We start from the raw sequence: 24,836 nt of genomic DNA, 5'->3' as shown, positions 1-24,836 counted from the left end.
TGTCACTTCAGAGGGTAGTTGCTTCAATTTTCTATTTCTTTGCAAGGTTCACTGTGAGTTTTCAGTACTTCAGTATCTCTTTTTAAAACATCTAACTTTGGAAAATAGTGCCAGTGCCTGGCAACATTGTTCAAACCTGATGGAGTCCACATCCCAAGACCAACATTTGTGTTTGGGGGATGTGGAAGGCTTTTAGATGTAATACCTTGTTCTGTGTCAATCTGATCCTCAGAAATGGGATAGTGCTATAGCCAGCTGACAGGGTGAGGATGGACAAACAGGAGCATTTAGGAGGTAAAGTTTTCTGCTTGCTCTTAGAAACATTCGCTCTTTAAGGGTCAACAGATACCTCTGAGCAGGACAGACTTATGTTCTCTCTGTGGAGTTTATAGGCCATGTTCTGAAACTATGCCCAGGGAAACCTCTCTGAATGTTTTTTTCTAGCATTTTCTTGAGAAAAGAGGTACATAATATGATAGGATTTCATTTTTACACTCTAAATATTGATTTATTCCTGTTTACCTCTTGCAGATCCACTCTCTTGGGCCCACACATTATAATACATCTTCACCTTCAGCTTCCCACTGATACTTCACACACTTTCAGTCCCTCCATCACCTCCGCTGTTCCTTCCTTCCCACTATGACCTCTGGAGTGTAGCCAGTGTAAGTATGACTGACTGGAGGCAGCTTCAGTAAAAGAGTTTAGATAATAATTAGTTTATAACTGAAAAATGAAAACTGAAAAATGTATGGGTAGCAGAGAAAAAGCGTGTTGTGAAAAGTACATTTCATTATACTAATTAATACATCCTTCAGGCATTTAAACTCTTCCCCACTAAAATGTCCTCACCTTCTGTATCAGGACAATAAACCTCAAGTAGCTTGAGTTATCTGAGTTTTATAGAAACTGAATTCCAACTGTGCACTGGTTGTCAATGCAGTGACAATGCCCAAAGCTTCCGCTTGTTAAGTGTCCCATAACTGAACCTTTAACTTTGAGTGAACTTCATCAGGGGACTTCTAAGTCTCCTTGTGTTAGAGAAGATGTGACCTAATCAGTGTCTAGCCTGAGAGATGGGATGATGGTATGGGCTAACATTCATTCCTGTAAGGTGCTGTCTTCATCAAGTGGAATCTTAACGTGAACTGCTGTGGAGGAAAGTCACTCCAGTAAACTCAGATTAAAACTCTTCATATTTTGGTCCTGTCAGAACACTTCATTTCAATATAAATTAGTAAAACCTAATGTAGACATCTTCCCTAACTATATTTTAAAAATCAGGTTGATATATCCTGCCATGAATAATGAAAATTTCAAGTCCTGTAGTTCTGACTTGCAATGAGAACAAATGGTGAAATGTCAAAGTATCCCACTGGATAAAAATGTTTTCTTTCTCAGCTGTGCTGTTCGGGAATTGGGTAGGATGACATGTTTCTATACTTATTTTTTATAGTATGTGTACATCCTGAGACTGCTGGGGTAATTTTAAAACAGACCTTTCTATCCAAAAGTAAAATTGGCACGTAGCCTTTTGATTCAGTTAACAGATGGTGTATGGTATTTATGAGAACAGTTGTTAAATGCTTTACAATGTGACTCACCACACTGATAGCTGCATACTAATGGAAAGTGGACGGTGCTATCACATCTACAAGTGCTGTATTGTTGAGGGGAGCTGGTTAAGCTGATTTATACAAACAGTTGCCCTCAGAAGTTCAGTCTAGAATATTCGGATTCTTTCTCAAAGTACTGTTTTTATGGAGCGGAAACCTGCTAACCTTACTAAAAAAAAAGAAAATCTTTTAAACCAGAACTTAGACCTTAGTTTCTGGGGGGAGGGGGAAATAGAGTTCAGCAGTTAATTGTGTTTATTTTTTAGAATTAATTTCTGAGCTGGATGATAATTCTAGTTGCTCACTGAAATTATCTAGGGAAAAATAAAATGTAGCTATGATGCTGATATCAGTACATGATATATTAGCTGTTAATCAGACCAGCTAGAAGGCATCCTTGCCTTTTCTTGGTATAAGTTATGAAGAATTTTAGATAGAAATTTGTTTTGTCCATTTTTACAATCTTAAATAAATTGTTCTAGAACAACATGATTGAATTTAATTCAATTCAGGTTTTATTTAAAAACCTTTTCTATGAGTTTTTTCGATGAAACACTCTTTCTATCAGTTATTTCAAGAGCTGGAGAAACCACTGAAAGCATGCCACACATTTTATGAAATTAAAAGGACCATAAAACAGGCCTAAACCAAAAGACCATGAAAATTATTGCAAAGACAACTAGATATCATTGTTAAAACACTTATTTTGTTGCCTTTATCTTGTGTTTGTTTAGGTTGCTTTGGTTTGCCTTTGAATGGTAAAACAGCCTTAATAGAAACCCTGCAGCTGAAGTGACATCAGCGTCACCGCTACAGCTTACTGTAGTTCATATGAATAAAAATAAGCCCTGATACAACCAGAATAAAATTACAGACCTCATTCTCTCCAGCCCCTGCATTGCATAGACAGACTGGGGACCCAAGGGAATGGCCCCTGATGTAGAGAGTCATACAGAAGATGCAGTTTAACCTTTTTCCCAGGATCTGAAAGAAGCCAAACTCCACAAAGTACCCAAAATACACCAGACAGAGGGCAGCCCCAAATTGTCCTCTGGTTCTTCATCGTCTATGCAGGAATGTCACTTATCTAAAGTTGGAGTTTGGATTTAGGGGCATCCAAGCAAAGGGGGCAGCTGGAAAACAGCAGTCTGGGGCAATGCCAGAGGCTCCCAACAAGCCCAGGAGAATTTTAACATTCCCCTGCTGCTCCCATGAATAATCAAACCTTATTTAAACTGTCTGGGGATTATTTTCTTCTCCTTCAGTTTCCACTAAGCCTTAGTAAGTATAGTGAGATTCCGGTGGGATCATTAGCAGAGTAAAGTACTATTTGTGCCATAGGCAACCACACAGCATCTGGTGGCAAAGGTTGGAGAGACACATGTTATATTCACATGATGTTGCAGTGTGGTTCTCTTTACTCAGATGCCTGTTTGCACTTTGGCTGCAGTGTAATATAGGGGAGATACAGAGACAGAGGCTGCTGCAGGTACCGACCTTCTGGGGAGACCACTGACCCAGCAGCCTGCTCTTAAATCACCACCTGTGACTGGTAGGGCTGAAGCTCCTCCCAAACTCTGCATTTTGGCTGCAGAGACCTCACCTCTCTGGCAATGGTGCAGACTGGATTCCCAGGTACAACTGAAGGTCCCATCCTGAGGCTGCAACTGTACAACTGCTTGTTGTTGTACATTTACCTGCATATCCAGGTGGCTTCATGGAAATCAATTAATTTACCTAAGACAGTGAATTATATATTAGTGTGTTTGACAAAAGGGGATGCAAAAGTTTGCAGTGTCAGGGTTTCACTAAAATTCTAGTCATCCAAACAAAAGTGACAAATAAAAGGAAACAAGTATGAAGTTCAGAGTTGGTCAGCTCAAATAAAAATTTGCCTTAAACTCTCCTTAATATGCCTTGATTTTCATCCAGCTATTGCCCTTTTTTAAAGAAAATAAAACTTTCCTTTGCTGTCTTCTAAAAACCCCCAAAATCTGCAAACTCTATAGGAAAGAGCAGCAAAAGTAGAGGGGTTGGAGGAACTGATTAATGAGCTAAAAAATACATAGAGCTTGGTGAAGCAGTGGCTTGCAGGCAGTATGATAAGTCTACAAATATTTGCAGGCTGTAAATACCAAGGACAGGAATTTAGTAGGACACAGTCAAGCATAATCAGGGCTAAAAAGAGAGGAAAAAAGAGTATATGCTGGGAGTTGAGGAAAAAGGCTTGCCACTGAGATGCAATAGATCTGGGAATTAATAGATGTCATGCATGTCCTGCGGGGAACCATGCCGTGTTGGTAAGTAAATAGGCTGAAATTGATGACAGGACTGTTCATCTTGAACTACTGGGCTAAGGTGACTTGTTAAATCTCAGCCATTAATGCATACATGCTTAGCTTTCAAGAGCTGGCTTGGCTGTGTGTTTAACATGGGCTGGCAGGCTGTTTCCCAGGCCTGATGCAAATTTGGGCCAGCTGTGCCACCCACCCCACAGAAGGCTGAGGCAGGTCTCAGGTCTGCCAGTGCAGAGTCACGGTCTTGCTTGTCACTGCTGGGTGGGTACGAGGCTGGATGGGGCAGAACTGTCTCTTGTGAAGGTTTCACCCTATGTAGGCTCAAAACAGGAAAAATTGAACTAGACCCTTTTAAAACTTGTGGAAGGCCAGTGAGGGTGTTGGGGTAACAGAGCCAGGTCTGTAAGGAGATCTCTGCCCTGGCCATCCAGGGGAGGTTTCTGCTTGGGTTCCTCTACATCACCCCAGCAAGGTCTCAGGCTCAGCAGAAATACATTTTTTCCTCTGCCTCTGTCTCCAAAGTGCTTCTGGATGGTGCATCTTCTTCAGCAGCAAAAGGGGGTGAAGGTTTGTCCCACTGTGCCACGGGGCGCAGCCCCAGGAAGAGCCAGGCTGACCCAGCTCCAATCCCCTGCCAAGCCCTGGTTGCAGGATCAGGATCGGGATCGGGCAGGAAAACCTCTGGCCAGCCTTTCCCTGGCCACTCCCAGCTCGGAGACCTCTGAACAAAATGTTCCCGGCTGGGAACTGCAAACAAGTTTGCTCCTTGTTGCAGATCTGACAAAGACCTTACACACCCCAAAGACAGTCCCTCTCGCTCCTCCCTGCCCCCCCAGCGGCCCATGAAAGAAAGTACTTCCACTACGGCTCTTGGCTGTCACTAATGGAGAGTTATTTCCTGCTCAGGGCTTGCTGGACTTGGGCTCTGGAAATGGGAAATTCCACCCTGAAACCAGCAGGAACTTATTTCACTGACCAAAGTCCGTCCTGTCTCCGTGTCTTTCTGCAGGAATTTTTCCTGTGAGAAACGGGTGGGTTCTGGGGTGGAAAAAGGAGCTTTGTCGAAGTTTTTAACCAGCCTGATTATATCCGCCACAGGAAAAGCATTGTAAAATGAGCCCTTAGTGAATTAGTAATCTACTAAACTAGAATTTAGAAGGAAAATTAATTCAATTAAATCAGGACTTTATTCACAGACTAGAGCTAGCAGGTTTTATTACAGCCAGTCCACTCTAGCCTGCATCCTGTCTGCAAAAGTAAGGCCATTTGATCACATAAAGCTAATACTCTAAATTAATAAAGCCAGCACTGAGATTATGCGGTACAAGATGAGAAGGCCTTTAGGTCTTGTACTTCAGCTGGAAAAGGCACTGCTTTTGCACTGGTGTGTTTACTGGTTTCCCTTCCCAGCATGTTGTGACTTGCAAGTACGCTTCCATGAGTGAAAACAAATGTACAGCTGTTAGCTCATCACCCTAACCTATGCACAGTCTGATTTTTGACTTTATGCACTGCAGTACTGCTGTACTTTAAAACACATTAATGTACACACATTTTTCTCTCCCTGGTTCTGTGCAAGGGCTGAGCACGTGGCGAGCCAGGAAGCTGTGGGTTATATGTCTCTAAATATGGTTTCTAAGCAGTTTGAATTTAAATATCATCAGGTTAAACAGATGCAAGAAGAAAATGACCTCTCTGACTGACAGGCACGGAGCAAAGCTGTGTGTGGGGAGTTTGCACAGCAGAGCCGACCAGCTGCGGCAGAGGCAGAGGAGGAGCAGGGAGCCCGCGGGCAGCCAGCCATGTGGCAAAGGGAGAGCTCGAGCTTTCGGGGAAAGGGAGGAAAACCCAGGCAAGGCTGACCTGCTGGGTCCAGAGCACTGCCAGCTCCCCTGTTACAAGGGGCTGGCAATGGCCAGGACTTTCCCACAGGCATGGTTTTGCAGGGGTAAGGTTTGGAATAAAAAGCCATAAATGGAGTTAGAAAAGAGAAAAAGTGAAGAAGCATTTAATGCAGTGGTAAATGAGATTATTTTTGTTAGAACAGTAAAGGATAAGGCCAGAAGGAGCAAAGTACAATTCTTGGCCACAGGCTCTGGTGTCCTTCTGGCTGGTTTTGCAGGACCAGTGGCACTGAGGTGGTCTGCAAGAGGCTCTGCCTTTGCTCCTGCAGCCAAGCTATCGCGCTCCCCAGCCAGCCCTCTGTTTCGCCTCCCGTGGCTGGGCTTGGAGCTTGGCAGCCCTGGGTGAGGCACCCCCAGCGCCGTGCCTCGCTGCCACCCGCGTCCCCCTGGCACCCGGGTCCCACAGAGCATATGCTGCCCGTGACCAGCGCGCAGGCGAGCAGCTTCCCACATGTGCTCCCAGGGTCTCCCGATTGGTGTGCTCGGCAGAAGGGGCTGGCCCTTGAAGTCAGCTCCTGTGCCTGTGACAGATGATATTTTTATGCAAGAAAACAAAACCAGGCTATCTGATGGACTGCATTATCTTTCCACACAGCTTGGAGCTACAGCTGCAAAGTAAGAAGTTTTATGCTTAGACTTTCAAACTGTGAGTGGAATTCAAACAGCAGTTTTAAACACCTACTTTTTTTTTTTTTTTTTACTTTTGTGTCTGTGTCTGTGTGTGTGCAACTTTGCATGAAGTATATATATCTGCATAATAACTTTTCATTATCAAGCAAGCTGTTGCAAATTCTTGTAAGATGAAATAATTACTGCTTTGGAAAACTTCACTAAGTGTTAGCTGCATTTGCAGCTGGACGAATAAATGTATATTGAGGAGGAGGAGGATGCTCTTTTCAGTGAATGCAATTAGTCTAGCTGGAAATGGTTTCAAATTATCTTTTCCACTGGAAAATGTGTTTGAGCAGACTGGTGGTGTTGAGGGAGAATCTCCCGGGATTTATCAGCAAATGTCAGGCTGGTCTCTGTGTCTTTGTCATGGGCGTCATTAGATGTTTGCTTGTGTATGGATAGGGATTAGGTTAAAACCTGCTGTTACCATTGTGTGGCACTGCGCTCGCCAGATGAAAAATCTGTTGGTACCAGGTGTTAGCAAGCTGGCCAGTTAACGATGATTGCAGGAAATCAGTTTAAGAGAACATTGTCCATTATGATGCAGATTTATAGTAATAATTTTAATGTATATATAGCACTTACTAGTGCACAGGAGGATCAGTCTTGTAGCTGAAACATTAATAACCTGCTCTTTCTTGCATGGGTTTGAATAGGAATAATGAAATGGTTTTCCGTGGGAGAGCTCTAGTGGCTGATGCCCAGGTCAGGGGTCCAAACCTGAGCAGACTTTCTGCGACCCCAGGCTTGTGGTATTTTTACTTTCCTATGGGAACTGTCCAGGATGGTCTAGGATGACCTTTGTCATCCGAGGTTGTTATTTTATATACAGAGTTGAGTGAAAAGAGCTGTATGTTGGAACTTTTCTTGATTCACTTAAATGTTAGTAAAAGTTGAGATACATGCTTTTAATAATAATAAAAAAAGTTGTTTCAAATTCTGTCTGGATTGTTCCACAGCTCTCTCTAGCTACCCGAAACAATCCAACACCCTTCACAATTTAACATATATTTTCCTTAGAAAGCAAACAACTTCATGTTTCTGTGCCTTGGCAAGTGCATTTCATCAGTTTATACTTTTATATTCTGGTGGACCCAGGTGAAATTCAAAGGTGATATGAAAAGAAAAAATCAGTGGCTTGTTATTGCTAACTCAGTGTGACAGAAATCCCATCCCCTGTGGATACACCACCACTCATTCTCCATCTGGGCACGTCCAGATGACACAGCAACACAAACACCATTCAGATGAGGTGTGGGCATACAAGTGCAGTTCTGCTGAATTAGTCAGAGCATATAACATGGGATGTATACCAGCTTTGTACAACTGGCAATGACGCAATGCAGTCCATTGCCTGGTACAAAGTAAATGTCAATATTTCTTTAACAAATGAACTGCTAGAGTAAATCTATACTATTTTGCTAGTCTTACATCATTGGTTGCAGAGTTTTTGTTACAGCACTGGGATCTCTAAATTCAGATTTACAGTATCATCAAGCTATGGCCTGAATGAATCTGAACTTACTGGAAACAATACAGTGATGATAAATTTCCCTTACCTTCCTTCCTTTCCTGTATCTTTTGTTGGTCACTACAGCAGGGACACCCTGGATTTGTCTAGCAGAGCAAAACAGTGTTTTTCCCAAAGCTGAACTTGACACATTGACAAAAATGCTCCCACAGTGAAAATCAAGAAATGCAATGTATTTCAGCCAGAGGGGCCGTCTTAATTGATGTGGAGGAAATCCTAAATGGAAGACATTTTAACCAAAACTGTGAATTAATGTATAATGAATTAGTGTTCTGTGTTGAACAAATTGCAGTATTTTTATTTCAATGTTAAAATCAATCCATTTTCTTTCCATTTCCTAAAATATAAAATGAATGTAAAAAACCCCCAACAACTCTAGGCACATACAGATATGCTTTTCAGTGGCCTGTCCTTTAAATGCTGATGTAAAGTCTTTAAACTAAAGGGCCTCTTTAATCCTTATAATGTAAAGCATTTCCTTTTCATGTGACATAGTCTGGTTCTTCTTGTTCCCTTAATTTGGCAATCTTTATTAGATATTGCTACCTAGATAGAATGGGCCAGACTCTCAGCTAGGCAAGCGTGAATAAAGAATAACTTCATCAAAGTCACTGAGATGACCCTGGGTTCATTCCAGTGTGACCAGAGTTGGAATGTGGCTCAATACATGCAGCTGGCATCCCTGCCAGGCTGGGCGAGGAGGTAAATGAAGGGCTGCTGCAGTGGTGCTAGCAGAAGGATGGCTGTGGTCCTGCCACTTTCCAGTTGCTTTCAACTGCAGCTTTTTCCAAAAGAAAAGATTAAACAGCACAGTCTCACTTCTATTCCACCAACTTCAGTTATGTCTCTTCAAACTATACATGGTTTAGCAGAAAGCTGCTAAAACCAACTACTTGCTGTCATACCTTGTGTAACCCTTTGACATACACCTCAAGCAATAAAGTGCATGTGTGACTATTTTCTTTCCTCCTGCTCAGAAAGATTTTAGGGTTTCCTTGAGAGCTTTTAGGGTTTTTTGTTCTTTACTGGTGATGTTGTTTTAGGAAACTTGGCTTCTTGCTGTGAAAGTACAGCACTCTGTGATACTCTGGGACCTCCTGGATGCTGCTTCCCCATTCCTAGAGAAAGTTCTGTTTCCGCCTCTGTTTTGTGATGATAACCACACTGTTCCCATGGCCACTTACCCAGCAAAATCACTCCCAGGTCTTTGTTGTGGAGAGGCTAATGGGATTATTTTCTCCTATAGGTGGGGCTTCCTTATGATCATTTTGATTTCCCTGTTCTGCATACTAGGATAGTCCAGAGCTGCTGTCCTAAAGAGAGGAAAGGTTTTGTGTGGCTATGTGCAGACTCTGTTTTATCTTCTGAAATTCATCTCAAAGGCATAAGCTGGCCATTTATCAGATGGGAGAGCCAGCTCCCACTGCTATTGCTGGTCAGAAATGGCTGGTTTATATCTCTCTTGCTGCAGCTAAAGAACTCAGTTCTGTGATGTTTTTACCAATAGCAATTCACCTCTGCTAGTTGGAAATGTCAAAGCTAAAAAAGGATCTTAAGGGGAGGACTCCGCAGAGGGTCTGGGATGTGGCTGGTTTCCTGGTTACTCTGAACAGGAAACAAAAACATGGTATGTTCAGATTTTAAGGAGTTCATTACAAGTGCTACCTGCTCTGTGGATTTCCAGGGGTGCTCAAGTCCCAGACATTCAGCATCACTGAGAAAAAACACCAACAAAGCCAACAGGCAGGAGGGTGCCTGTTCAGCTGTGGTGCTTCACAAGTTCCTAGAATGAAATGTACTCATATCTGCCACTGAAGTGGGGATTAGATGAAGCTAAGGCACAGCTGAACTGTAGCTAAAATAGTTTCTTCTGAAGTACTTTTTATCATTACTCAAATACTTTTGTGCTATGTGGGCATGTTCTCAACAACAGCACTCTATTAGTCCGAAATAACTTCCTAAATTCCATCTGTACAGGCACAAGGTTTACCTGTAACACAAAACATTCATAGAATGTAGGCCTAATTACAAAACTTTTATAAATATTTATAGTATTTTATCAAAACTTTAACCTTTTATAAGTATTTAGGATTCTGTTGCATCTGGCACTGATGGCAAGAATGTATCACAGGCTGTTGTTTTGGAATAAGTAGTTCCACGCAGAAACTAGAAAAATGCACTTGATGTTTTTATTTTAAAAATTAATATTCTGCTTCCACATGCGTTTGTAAGATGGGGATGTTGTCATGCAGTTAGTCAATAAGGGCTATGAAAGGGATCAAGCAAAAGAAGAGAAGCGGTGGCTTAGCAGATGCAAGAGTCCGCAAATTCAAGGAGGTTTGTGGGCCTAAGAGATAACATCTCAGCTGCAGCACTGCTAATATCACTGTTTTTTCAGGCCTGAGAAGTATCACACTATAATCTCATAAAATATTTGTGAACTGAGGCCTTTGAGTCACCTGAGAGAAGCTGTCCAGAAGCAATGTGTGAAAGGAAGGGAGTTACAGGGCAAAGGGAAGCACTGAAAAAATAGACTCATGTTATACTACACAAATGCTTCTTGAAGCTGAAAATGAGAAAGCACAAAAGCTGGCAAGGGGAAAGATGCGGGTATGAGTAAGAGTCATGTACCTCTGATGCTGTTTTTTTACCCATTGTGCTATGTGTTTTGTGCCTTAGAGTGAATGAATAATACTGTTTTGAAGACAAATTAAGTTACCTTAATTAATGCATAATACATTGTTTTGAAGACAAATTAAATTACCTTAATTAAATTGCTGGTTGTGGGTTCTCAGAAGAAAAAGGTGCATCCATGTGTCAAAGGTAGGTGCATCATTTGGGTTCACACACTTGTAAGGGGGACGTGCAGGGCAGGAGGGAGGTGCACTGCTGAGCAACCCAGACCACAAACTCTCCAGCTCTGTCCAGAAAAACTAGAGGGATCCCAAACACAGTCAATCCCAAAACCTTTACAACCACAACTGGGTTTTCAACATTTAAACACTAGCTGTTTCAGTGTCACTGCATTATGTCCTGAAATTACAGCAGTGTGAATGGCGTATCTGGCCATCACAAAACCCCCTAGCTTTTTCAGCAGTTTGTATAACATACAGAACCAGCAACTGATGTGGTTTAAGTTATGTCTGTCCCTCTATGAATAAGAGCCCTTTCCCTGGCATACTACTGCAGTAACACAAATAGAGAAATTAAGTCTTTTTTAAACAGGGGGCATTTATAGACCGAAGTTGTGAGCAAACTAGTAGGACTGACTCTAATACTTTGGCCAATGAAAATACTTTAGCCAATGAAAAAAAAAGACTGAAAATAATTTTGGATATTTTCTGTCATTTTCTCAAGCTGAAACTAAAAATTCCAATCCATATCTTTATGCCTTGATACATATCTTTACAACTTTATATCTTTACACTTACTTTCATGTCTTCATCCCTATCTTTATTAACCAGCAGAATTTAGGCTTCCCTAATTCTAACTCTTAGAAACAAATGTGGATTTACCTTTTGTGCAAGGTAGGATTCTAGCCTTGATGTAAACCAAGAAAATGCATCTCAAAAGAAAATCCAGGCAACTGAAATGGAAAATAATTAAAGGCAACATAAATATTCATGATTTTTAAGCACTTAAGTTTTTAATGGGTGGCTGGAGCAGAGTCCAGTTTTTAGGTTGAACAGTGTTGCAAATCCACTAAACCTAATGAGAATAAAAATAACATATAATTAAGGTGCCTCAAACACTTCATAAACTCTTCAGAGAACTCCCTCCTGTGTAATTTCTGACTTTGGAGCATTCTGCACTGAAGCACAGGAACAGCAACCACATGCAGCTCAGGCTGGGGAGGAAAGGTGAGGGTACTCTGACCGTTGTTGTATCAAGCCAGCAATATCAGGAAGGAGGGCTGTGACTATATTTGCTGGAATTTGGCAGGGCTTAAAATTTAAAACATTGCCAAATGCCAAGAGAGCTGTGATACCAATACAGGATCAGGATATCAGTATCAGCATAGTCTGACATGCCTGAACATGAGCGTCAGTGTTGAGGATGCCTGCGTTGTTGGTATTTCATCATTTTAATTGCAATAACACCTAGAGGTTAAGCCCTGCCGTGCCAGCTGCACATAGTCCATGGCAGTACACCTACACGGTGTCTGCACTCCATGTGTTCTGCTCTACTCACAAGAAAATACCCATGACCTCAGCTTTGAGGTGGTTTAAGCAACCTCGCCTGGCTACAGGGCAGAGGTAGGTTATAACCTTGCCCACTCTCAATGATAAATCTGAGGCCTTGCCTGGATCCTGCATTTTCCAAAAGCCTTTCCGCTATTTCCATGGAGGGAAGAGAAAATTTTACTCTCTCTGTCAGTAATATGTGGGTGCGAATCCCTGCAGGCTGGGGAGCGACAGCACTGTGTCCTGCCATGTCCACAGCAAGTGCCTTCACCCTCGAGAGCATTGCATAGGCTGCAGGAGGCACGGCTGCTGCTCCCTCCAGCGATACCCCTGGGTTTAGTGGGAGGGATGCCAGGAGGTGCTCTGGCAGTCCTTCCTGAAGCAGCTACTCAGGCACAGTGGAAGAGTGCTGCATTGTCCCTTGGGCACCATTGCACTCAGTTACTCCATCATGCCTCCAAAGAACTCAGGCACCAAGCTTCAACACCTTAAATTACACCGCTAGGATCAGGAGCTGTGATGCCTCAGGTGGATATACAAGTAAGACATGCTAAAACTCACTATTTCCAAGCAAGTAAATAAAAATAACATTCCCCTCATTTTCCTCACTATCTCCATCCCAACATGGATTAAACAAGCATACAGATGTTAGCAGAAGGAGATGCCAAAGGGTAGAATGTTTTATATAGATTATTTGCATGCACAACTCACGTATAGTCAAGAGCAGTGATTTCAGGTGCTGCCAGCTTGGCTGTCCGGTACTGAAAACAGAGAGGAGCATGCCTCTTCCACGTCCCAAATACAATTTTCTGCAATACTGAAGTTGGCAGTCTGTAAGTGATATATCTACTCTTCATTACTGCTCTTCAATGGGGTACAAAGACTTTGGGATGTAGGCACTGTTCCTTTTTTACATTTTGAAGTTGACCTCCATTTACATCTTCCCCCAGACCTCAAATTGCCAAATCCTTCTGAGAAACATCTCTATGGAATTGAGATGCCGCTCCATACCCTTTGTAAATGCAAATTAACTAATCTTGCAGGAGTAATTGACAGAAAAGTAATTTCCCTTTATCATGACAAACTATTGCAGTATGAGAGTAATGACTACAATTTAAGCAACTATGAATTGTGCATTAGGGAGCTCTAGGCCTGAATATTGCTCACAATGAAATTTAAATTGCATTTTTTCTGCATCTAGCTGTTTATAAATAACACTGAAGTTACAACCACAACAGTCATTTTTGTCTCCAATTTCTTATTGTCACTGACAGTCAAAATAAAAAATATAGCTAGCTGATGGTCAGTGCAATAAATAGAGGTTAAAATACTCTTTGTTGCACCCAAACTTCACTAGAAATGGGAACAAACCAGAACCCTGCATCAAACCACAGCATGGAGTGTAAGAGCTTCAAAAACCTAAGCAAAACATTGAGCAGCTAGGATCTCTTTCAATGAGGGTAATAAAAATATTTTTTTTTTTAAAACAAAGAAGAAAAGGATACAAGGCTTCTTGAACTCTGTCATATAGATTGAGATTTTGATACAAAATTCTGGCTTGGACATAACTCTCAACCTCCCTGGTAACTGTACTTAGGTGCAGAAGAGTAAGTAGTTTAATATGCATTGTAGTAGTCTCCAAAACCTGCTGAATCCTGCACACTCAAGTACTTGCACAGGTGTGCTGTAAGCTCTACAGCTTTCAGTCATTTGTAATGCACTCCATGCTTGCATCCATGGTGCAGCAACAACCCTCTTGTACTGTGCCGGGCTTCCCACATGCTTGCCGCTGAAATCCTTTGTGCGACTGATCTTCTTGTGAATAAGGGATAACTAAGAGACAGTCCTGCTGGTGGTTTTGATATGGCTATTTTTACAGCTCGTCAGCATGATAGAGTACACCAGCAATCCTCTCATAACCACTGCAGATCTTCCCAGAGGGTTGGAGCTCAGGGTCTGGCACCCATTCTTTACGTGTGTTTTACTATGTGTGGACACGAAATCCATGAGGGCATTTCTTAGGAACGTCAGAGCAGGTTAAGTTGCCCATGCAGCTTTAGTCACAGCCATCTCCACGCTGCATTTTATAGGTGGGATGAGCATAGTCTGTCCTTTACCCCATGGACAGTGATGCTGGAGCTGGTAAAGGCAGCCACATCTGCACTGGGAGTGTGCTGCTTTTCCTCCAGCCCAGTGCCACATGCATATACCCAGAAACTCTCTGCTTCTTGGAAATGCTTTGTCTGAGAAATGCAGTGCTACCCAAAAAGTAGGAGAGCAATGTGATAACGTTTTCTTTATATATATTTTAAATACCTTTTATTGCTTTACAGTTTAGCCATTGTCCTCTAATTTCTCCCTGTTTTTACAATAGGAATGAGTGCTCAAGGGCTTCAAAGAGCAAAAAGAATGTGATGAGGCACAGGGTGGGATTGGTAAAGCAGACATAGGGCATGGCATCAAGAAATGCAAAGCACAGCAGACATGGGCATTGCTGTATGAGCATTGTCTTGACTAAATGGAAATGAGCATCTATTACATTTTTATAAATGAGGCAAAAATAATCATAGGTAGAGATAAACTAGCTCCAGTGTGAATACAAGCTCTGCTGCATGCTCCTCTGTGATAATGGGATGATTTACTGATGTAAAGATTTTTTTTGCTGCAGTCTGTGAATTAGCTAGCATAGCTGTGTATGCATGATATAAAAAAATACCCTGGTTTTGTAATGGCCCTCACAGGGAGGGTGTAAAATATCTAGAAGATCAGTGGAAAAAAAGACAGGCTGAAATAGCAACAAAGAGGTAAATGAATAATTTTGTGCATGCAGGGCTCTTCCTCAGGGTTTTTTTGGAAGTATCCCTAACACTGGTTTCTCTGACCCTTTCTTACCACTTTGTAATGTTAGAGAGGTACAGATATCAAAACTATCTAATTCCTGTGAAGGAGCAAAGGAAATAAATAACCTAAAGATGCAAATTCCTGTGCTGCCAAAAAAAAAAAAGATCATGATTAATGGAAGACATAGTTTCATGTGACAGTTAGTGGGAATTTACCTTGAAAAAAGGAATATTCAGTCTGAAAACATACACCTTGAACCTGGTTGCAATTGAAAGCCACTACAGTAGAACAAATTGGAAACCTTTTAGTAGTGGTTAAAATATTTTATTTTTAACTGAGACCTGCATATTAGCTTCAGTCTGAGAATAAATATTTTGAGTCAAGAATTTTTTGATAGAAATCTATAATTACATTTGCAATATTGCTGGTATCCATCTACTTAGCAAAGACTCTGACTTTATTAGCTATTTAATCATCTGAAATACTCTATTACCAAATGCTCAGGGAGAACAATGTCTCTGTCAGATTCTGCAGCTGTTGGGTTGTGTGTTTAATAACCTGTTATATTTCAGACCCTGTAGAAATTAGTCATTGAAACTATTCTTCTTTTAATCAGTCCCCAGATTAAAGATATAGCCAAACTAAATCTTTCTTTGAAGCTAGCTTAACAGTTTTCATCCTCACCTAAGATTTAGATTCCCTCAAAGTCTCTGTCAGCAATCTGTGTTCCTCCAAAATGTTTTAAAAGTTACGATTTTAAGGTCATGTCCTAGTGTGTGCTGCAGCTGATGGGGACTCTGCTGTGACCTCAGTGGGAGCAGGGGTGGGGAACACCTGGTGATGTGCCTCCAGAGCCAAGGCACCTGCAGGTTATCTAACCAGCAATCCTATCTGATGATGAACCTCCAAACTGCCAAGAAAATGATGGAAATAAGGCCACACTTGCCAGCGGGGATGCAGTTCTGATGTAAATGGGAGTGACTGACTCCCAGTCCCTCTCCTCCTTTCTCCATGTGGTTGCCTCCTGGAGGCAGCCCCAGGCAATATGACCTGGGGGAATATTATTCACCATGTTCTGTCCAGCTCCATGTCTTTCCTCCAGGAGACACTGTGGGGACAGAACTGCAACAGGAAAGTCTCCAGAAGTTTGGCAGGGCTTAGAAAGCATACAAAAATGTTAGAGACCATGTGCTTCATTCTACTGGTAGTGCTGCACCCATAAGTAAATCCCACATCTTTTCTGCACACAAGGTGTCTCTAGCCAAGTTAGTCAAGGAGACCAGCCTTTGCTAACTATGTTATTTGGCTAACAGCTTTAGGGATGAGTCAGTGTCAACAGCTTGTAGAGCTGAGGCAGCCAAGAAAAGCCTTCCGAGGAGCCCAAGCCTTGTAGGCCAACACACTAAGTGAAGAAAACACTGGAATTCAGAACAGGGAGGGTAACTAATGCTAGTCTTCATTTGAAATATTGAATTATACAGCTGAGGAATAAAATAACCTAGTATCTAGTCTGTTCCTCTGCCACTACCATTCTCTCCATTGCATTCCTTTGCCATGAGTTCAGCCTGTATCATCTTCTGTTGCTGATCCCAGATTAAGCTAGCTGAAAGGCACAGAGTACGAGGGAAAATGCTGCTTTTCACAGATTGCAAACCAAGACCATGTAGTGCGTTTCCCAAGTATTAGGACTCCAGGGGCAAGAGAATTGACTTACAGCTGGTTGGGGAAGGTTCTGCAGCTGCCTGGAGATGGGAAAACAAAACGGTGTTTTTATTTGTATGTTGTTAATGAGAGATCAGGGTGGGTCTCTACAGCTGGAAAGACAAAGGGCAACTGGAAGTCATGGCTCTTACACAGATTCAACAGATGTCTCCTAGCCTTTATGGAGTTGATGGTAATGAGACCAATAGTCCCTAGACCTGCCTATAGTGAAAATTTTATGTGGTGGGAGGACTTTTCTTCACGGTACAGTGACTGCACTGACAGTCAGATGGCTTCAGAGCCCCACTTTGCTCCAAACTTATCCGCACCAGGGGTTGGGGAGATGAGACGGCAGCAAAAAATCAACCAGGTAGAAGTAGAAGAAGTAGAAAGAAGTAGAAATCCCCATTCACCTAAACACTGTCAGATGAGTATGAGCTGCAGGGTACCACAACAGAAGCAGGTTTCAAGGAGAGATTTTGAACATGATTTTACTAGCTTAGCTATATTAAAAATTAAAATTAACAGTATTAAAAGTTTTTAACTATATTAAAAGCTATGTTTAAAGTTTTCTGGGTTAACTTTAAATATGAGGGGAAGCAAAGGAAAGCAAGAGTGGCAGATGATAGACTGAGAGATGATAAGCTGATCTTCTGAAACCAGGATGCAAAAAGCTTTGTTTTATATGGATTTAAATAAGGTAGTTGAGAGGGTGTCTGAATATTGTAAGATGATGGGATGCTGGCCTAACATTACCAGGATCTGGCCTTCATACAGCAAGATACAAGCATAGTCAGCCTAGAGAGCGGACACTTTTGGTGATGCTTTGTGGGCTGTTGTATTGTCACAGCAGCAGTAAAATGAAGGACAAGAATATCCAAGCAACATTTTAGTGGCATTGCATGTAACTTGTTAAGTGTGTCAGTAGCCCACTTAGATCATACTGAAGGGCAGTCCAAATATTTGAATTGCTTTCTTTAGGAAGACTGATGTGCCTTTTGCCTTCAGGTAGTGTCCAGCCTTCCCAAGTCTGGTTTCTGCATATTCTCAAAACTTCTGGATCTTCTGTGCTGGCCTTTCTCTGCGCCTAATGCATGTGTTATCATACTGACTGGCATATTCTCTGAATTAAAATTCTTCTTTAAAGTACTTTACTACTTGGTAGGTCTCCAGGGAAAACTGCCTCTTGCACTGTTGCCTGTTTCATTTATCCTAAAACATATCCTCAGCCAGGTTTGAGCACATCTGTTTCACACATCCTTTATTTTATGTCACTTCTCAGCCCCCCTCACTTTTCTCCTTCCTGCTCCATTGTTTTAATTCTCTGTGTTCATCTGATTTATGCTATCAGCTCTGCCAATTCTCTATTTGGCCCAATTCTCACCCTAATTACAGAGATTTACTCCACCAATATGGAGTGAGTGGAGTTATTCTGGTGTTGCTGATGCACCAGGATTTGAATCTGGGACTGATTTCTTTTTTTTAATGGCATGCATGATTTTGGCAGTATCATTGCTTCTTACTGTAATGGTCTGTCTAACAAACGATGTCGTCCGGCAAACATGAGTCGCTGAAGAAGCTCCGGTCATAACTGGAATAAGACAGTATTCCCTGTTGTGTAAGCCATCAAACCAACGTGTCAGATAGGCTAGCCTTCAGCAGCTTACAGCAGGAAAAACTTTAAAGACTTAATTTCTTTTGAAACATTTAAAAATATTTTGAAACTTTTATTCTCAGGAATAAGGAGGAGACTGGTCATTGTTACCTGGAAGATGCAATGCTACAGGGAGGAATAGCGTAAATCCTTCAGTTCATCAAGAACAAAATATTTTTTCAAGTAAACACAGCTTGAACCTTCCCTAGTGCTTCTTTTTCATCTGATATGCAGCTCACTGAAGCTACATTTTCTCAAAGTATCACACTTTGGCTGAAAACACAGCATGGCTTCTTGCCAGATATAATGATTTAAAGATATTTGTACGCTCACTTGACTTGCTTTTAATGGACATAACTGCTGGCTTTTGTACCGTCAGCTCCCTACATTCCTGCAGTGAACTCTTTCCTGTTACACTTCGGTCTCCCAATCTCCTTGCCTCTACAGGTTAGGGGACACTGAAAAAATGTGTAACCCTAGAGCATGATGACAGCTTTTGCAAAGCATGTTGTTGGTTGGTGCAGATTTGAGCAATGATAGGTCCATTGCGGAATTCAGCCGTGCACCCAGAGGCTGCCTGGGAATGCCTGCTGGAGAAGCATGCCTTGTGCACGTCTGAGCTGACTCACAGACAGGAGGGAGTCTCCAGAGCTGCTGAAAACCACTGCGTGAAATACTCACACAGCTTTCTTCCATGGAACAGAGGGCAAAAAGAGGAGAGATACAAAAAAGGGTCAGTAGACCTCCTTAAAAGGACAAAGAAATGCTTTTGCTGAAGCTTGGCTGCCTGCTTGGGGGACTGCAGCACAAAAGCTGTGGACGGGAAGCACCTGCCGACCGTTCGTGCATCTTTTTTTGCAGGCTGCACCCTGGTGACCGTCATCTCCTTCTGCTGTGATACGTGGCTCAATGGTTTCCTCAGCCATATTGCTGCTGTCAGGAGGTGACATCAATAAAGGAAATCATCTGTGAACTGACATGGGTATAACACTGACAGATATTAAAAATATTTCAAAGCCATTCAGCATCTCCTTTTTTCTGTGTGGATTCACTTCTTCCGGCCCTTCATGGTCTCCCTGACCTTGCCATGTGTCTGTGAGCTGCTGACGCTTCAGCCAGGAGTTATGACAGAAGTTATGGATCTGTGAGCTCCTGTTTTATGATGATGATTTATCGTTTGTATTACAGTCATGCCTAGAGGCCTCAAGCAAGATCAGGGCCTCATCGTGCTAGTCACTGTATAAACATGTATTAGGAGACGGTCCTACTCTGAAAAGATCAGAAACAAAAAGTGGGAGGAGGAACAGAAACCCGGAGATGTGAAATGCCTTCCCCAAGGCAACCCAAGGATAAATACCAGGGCAGGGAGCAGCAGCACTCACTCCTGTCCCTTGGCTCCTGCCTGCCCATGTCCGCACCAGGCTCCACCGTCTGCTGTTCCTCCACGTCCCCCTCACCAGGCGCTGTGCAGGGGATGGCACAGGCTTTGCTGTGCCTCTGCCAGTGGCCTGAATCAGTGTGCCAGGAGGCACATCTCTGCCTCCTCTGTGCAGGTGCTGCAGGTGCACTGGTACCCATGCAGATCACTGCTTCTGCTGTACTTCCCAAATCATTTTCTTTCCATTGTTTTTTCACGACTGAGAAGACAGTCATTGCCACCAGTAGAGCTGTTGATTGTCACCTCCAAACTGAGACCAGATGCTTCATTCCTTTTCAGAGCAAAATAAGTAATTTAAAATGATTGCTATCTTATATATGGATCTAAGATATCTTTGGTGCAACAGGACGACTGGCAATGCACTAAACTGCAAGCTGTACTGTGGGACAGCTGTACCCTACCTTCACTTCTGGGACTTAGATCTCACTTCTGGCTATGCCTAAATGCTGCCCTTGCTTTGCCTTTGCAGCACTTAGGGGGTAATAGGAGGGCAGTGTTTTTCCTCCTTTTGTAATTGTTTTTGTGCTTGGCATTAGGACCAGAGCTGTTCTCTACATATAAAAATGCAGTCTCCAGAGCGTAACCTGAAAGCTGAGTGTCTGGACTAGCATCAGTCCTGTGTTAATATGAATTATACATTGAATATTGCTTTGAAAATATTCTTGTGAGCTAACTCTCCTGAAGTGCAAAACTCTATATAAGAAAGAAAAATGAGATGCCAACTTGGCCTGAAGATTTTCAAAGAGGAAAAAGTCAGACTGCAGTTATGAAAATGCTTGGTTATGCCCTCTAGAAAACCAGGGAAATAAAAATACTGAGAGCGCTGTTCTGCCTCGCACTGCTGATAGGATTGCCAGTACAGCAATCGAGAGCAGGCAGACATGCTGATATGCTATTAGGGTGACAAGGTAGGTAGTAAATTGAGGAGCCCTAGTGGGCTGCAAGGGCTTACAGGAGAGTAAGTGCTGGCTAGACTCCAAGGCCTGGTAGAAGCAGAAGATGCTGCTCCCAAAGAACCTGGAAAGTATGAGCTGCATCTAAGGGCAATGGAAATGTTATCATGCCAGCAAGGCCACCGTCAGAGCCACATGGGGGGAAACCTGCCCTTCAGCGAGCTTCTGTAGTGAGAAGCTTGCCAGAGAATGACACAACTTTTATCTCTAGGCAGATATTCAGTCTGCCTTGCAACATCTGAGCTATCTTTTGGGGCTTTCATGATAGATAGTGCTTACTCCAGCTAAAGCCAATATATGCTCTATCAGCTTAATATTAACACTGCAACTGTGGCAGGTGGGGCTAGGCAGACATTTTCTATCTACTCAATTAATCTTCAGTGTAGCTCAAGAGCACAGCAAAGAGCTGAATAACAAATACATCCAGGAGCGTTTGCAAGACATCGGAATTCCTCTTTTCCTCTCAGAGCCAGGGAGTCTCCAGACTGTGTTAGGTTTATACAGTTGGACTCAATGCTCTTAAGCGTCTCTTCCAACCTAAATGATTCTATGATTTTGATTCTATGACTTCCCAGCCCCAGCCGCATCTTTCCCAGGCGTGCTCTACCAGTTGCTGTGTGTGTCTGTCTGAGTCTTCATAACGAAGTTTGGCCTACACTGATTGTATCTGCATGATATTGCCACCATATCATGCCACAAGGAGTGGATACTTTCCCCACAGATGTGTTTAAAAGGAGATTTTTTTACCACTTAATTCTTTTACATGGATGCAAATAAATGTTGCAGTAAGCAATGTCCATATCAAGCCCATTCTCTTGGCAAAGTGGTCCACCAATGCCCAGTTCCTCATCCCTAGTAGGACCTTTGCTGATTTTTTAGTTATCCTGCCTTTTTTTTTTTTTAATTTTATTTCTTCTGTGAAATGGATACAAGGAGTGCTATTGGCCTTCTTCACAGCCAGTCCAGCCACTGCCCCATGCCTCAGCACAGATGTCACACATGTTATGTACTGTTCTATGCACTGATGGAGAAGCAGCCTCAGCCCAAAATCAACCATCAAACAAATCTGCTTTCACCAAATAGACATTTTTATGCCTTGTCTATGTGAGCCTGCTGCTGACAATACCAGCACTTTGGGCTGGTTTTCCTTTCCCTTTGTCATCAGAGATACGAGGGTGCTGTAAGCTTCTTCAAGTGTGAGATGCAGAGCCATTATGATACACAATTTTATGGCACCAAGTTTTGCTACTTCCACTTCCCAGGGAGAAAATCCAGTACTGATGTGGCACATGGTCTGTAAAACAGCTAGAAGGTCACTTTGGGAAACCTGACAGAGCTGGGCTGCCTGTGGGGCTCACCTTCAGTGCCTGAAGCTCAGATGCCCATCTCCCATGAGGTCTCCCTCCAGGTCAAGGCAGGGGACGGCCCCTTCTTTGAAAACGCATGGTGAATACAACACCACCAGCAGCATGAAGAGGTGTGGGGATCAAATCAGTATCCTTGATTTTTGTGGAGACATACCCATAAACAGCTTGGCTGCTGCACTTCTCGTGGGCTGTTAGCATTTACCAAACAACCTAACGCTACAGCGTCAGCCAGCAGCATCTTGCAGACTGGATCACATGCGTTTTCATTGACTGCCGTGGCACTCTTTGTAGGAATAAATATTACACCTGTGAGGTGGAAATGTGTTATTAAAGCCATAAAGATAACAACATTGCTCCTAAGTGGACAAATTTAGTGCAGTGTCTATTACTGTTAAATGGCAAAATTACAGTTGTAACAATATGGAGATGTAAATGTAATTGTGTATAACATTGTGTAATCATTAAAATCCACATAAATTTTGTGCACTCAAATTAAACACACGCAACTACTGCTTGACACCTGAAACATTAGCGTAATATTCATGCCATATGGTTGGCATTTTCTGTTTCTTATATCTGTCACTCTTCATTCTTGTCAGCTGCTCATGAGAACTTGCCAGATAATATCTGCACCATTGCCAAAAACGTCTAACAGCTGGTGTGGTACTGGTTAAACACTCAGTAATGTTTCAAACTTTAGTGCTCCCATCTATGCATTAGAGAGCTCGTTCTTGGAGCAGATGTTTAGCTTTGTTTTTAAATTATCTTCACTCTGCTTTTGTGTCAGTGGTGTGGTTTTATGCTCCATCATGCTGCTGCCTTCTGTGAGATGAATGAGCTCAACAGCATCTTGGCTTTGACAGCCTTAAAACACATAAACTAGCATGATAAACTCCGCATTAAAAATGCACTGTGCTGTCTGCTTTGGTACCTGACATGGGCTCAGGGGCTGGAGTTGAGCTGCAGACTTATAGAGACCAGTTCAGATCATCTATTAGCTGGGGCGGTGAGATCTTAAATCTTCCCATCCATGTGATCCTCCTTGCACCACGGAAATGTGCATCTGCTCGATGGCCTTGGCACCACTGGCCACCAGAACCCCTCTGTGATTCAGAAAGAGGCACAGATGGTCCTAAATGCCCAAATGAGTCTCTTGAGGGACCCATACCCTAATGTGGGCTTGAGGCACAAGCACTGCATGGGCATGGTTCAGAGCTCTGTCCCCCTGCAGCTGGGGCGAAGTCAGCAGGGTCCATGTTGGCAGCCGGGCTTGCACATGGAGTGCAGCTCAGGGCCCTAAACCCACCTTCAGCTGGCAGGGTTTGAGGCCACTGGTGCAGAGCTGAGAGTGGGAGACACACTTTGGCTCTGTAAATACCCTTTAAAACAGTGCTAATGACTAAACAGGGAATTCTCTAATGTCTTCTGTACGGAAATCAGTGAACGTGCTCAGATATGTGTAGTTGGGTGATTTACATATTAAGATTTATGATCAGCCAGGCACACAAACACCGATGAATTAAACAAACATCCAATTTCATAAGCAATCTCATTTTATGGATAGCATATGCAGTTCCCTTGGGGTTGTGAGCTTAAAAGGCTGATTTACACCTTTGGAAAAGAGGATTCCTTGCTTTTTCTTTTTGCTCTTTTCCTGGAGACAAGGAGTTACCTTACCTTCTGCTCCTTCAGATCACTTCCAAATAAAGTCACTACCCCATTGAAACACTGGGTTGAATTTTAAGACACTGTAATGAAGGACATCTACTGAGAAGCTGCTAAGACATCCTCTGTCCCCAGATGGCTTTAGTAGGGACAGAAATGGGGAGGCAAGAGTGCTGAAGAGACCTCTGCCCCTTCAGAATTGGGCAATGTGGTCCTGCTAGGCTACATTACCTTGTGTAGGCAATGACCTAATATGTGTCCTTTTTACACAGAGGTATTTTAATTTGTGCTACCTTTTGGCATAAGACATCCTCTCTGAACCACAACTCCCTTGTTTTGGCTGCTGTACAGGCACACAACAAAAAGGTGATGGCTGCTTGAATAAGCTTCGCATCTAACAGGAGGCAAGAAGCAGAGGTATGGGCAGGCAAAGAGTGCAGGTAAATACATGGGTTCATGCTGCGTAGAGGAATTATAGAGGAATGAAGGCAGGTTAATTAACATTGATAATATACAGCTGTGGGCTGGCTTCAGGGGCGGTGGGTTGGCTGATGTGGATAAGGTGCCGCTGTGGCTGGTTCCTGCTAAGTTGTTAAATAGCTCTAAGGGGTATAGAAGAGGAGCAGTCAGTGAAGAGAGACCTGGAAGAAGCAGAGGGAGGAGAGAGAGTGCCCTGGATGTAGGAGAGACAAGGAGAGGGATGCAGCAGAGGCAAGAAGCAGAGGGACTGGCTTGAAGAGTATGAAGGAACAGCACAAACAGTAGATGAACTGTTGAAACTTTGTGGGGGATTGGTGGGTATGCTGGGGCAAGGCACGCTACTTATTGAAGTTTAACCTGGTATGTGATGGTAAAAGCCTTGTTGCAGCCAGCTAGTTTTGATAGTGCTGTGACAATGCTATAGGCAGTGATCTTAGCATGTCATCACCAATGGCAAGCTATACACTCATTTTTGCCATGTGGCATGCATAAACAAAACATCGGCTATTCAGATAGTGGCTTGTGCCTCTCAT

At 42.7% G+C, this 24,836-nt stretch overlaps 1 protein-coding gene across 1 annotated transcript in view; it reads left to right on the top strand.

Moving 5' to 3' along the window:
- Positions 1-6,352: 6,352 nt before the first annotated feature.
- STARD13 (StAR related lipid transfer domain containing 13) overlaps positions 6,353-24,836 on the top strand; it is a 297,209-nt gene continuing 278,725 nt past the window's right edge. The window contains exon 1 of the mRNA XM_037375884.1: positions 6,353-6,432. The gene's annotated coding sequence lies outside the window, so the exon portion shown is untranslated. The remainder of the gene's footprint in view (positions 6,433-24,836) is intronic.

This window comes from Falco rusticolus, chromosome 2, assembly GCF_015220075.1.
Source record: "Falco rusticolus isolate bFalRus1 chromosome 2, bFalRus1.pri, whole genome shotgun sequence".
Taxonomy (NCBI): Eukaryota; Metazoa; Chordata; class Aves; order Falconiformes; family Falconidae; genus Falco; species Falco rusticolus.
Note: the sequence above shows the minus strand (reverse complement) of the source record. Positions and strands in the feature narration are given on the sequence as shown.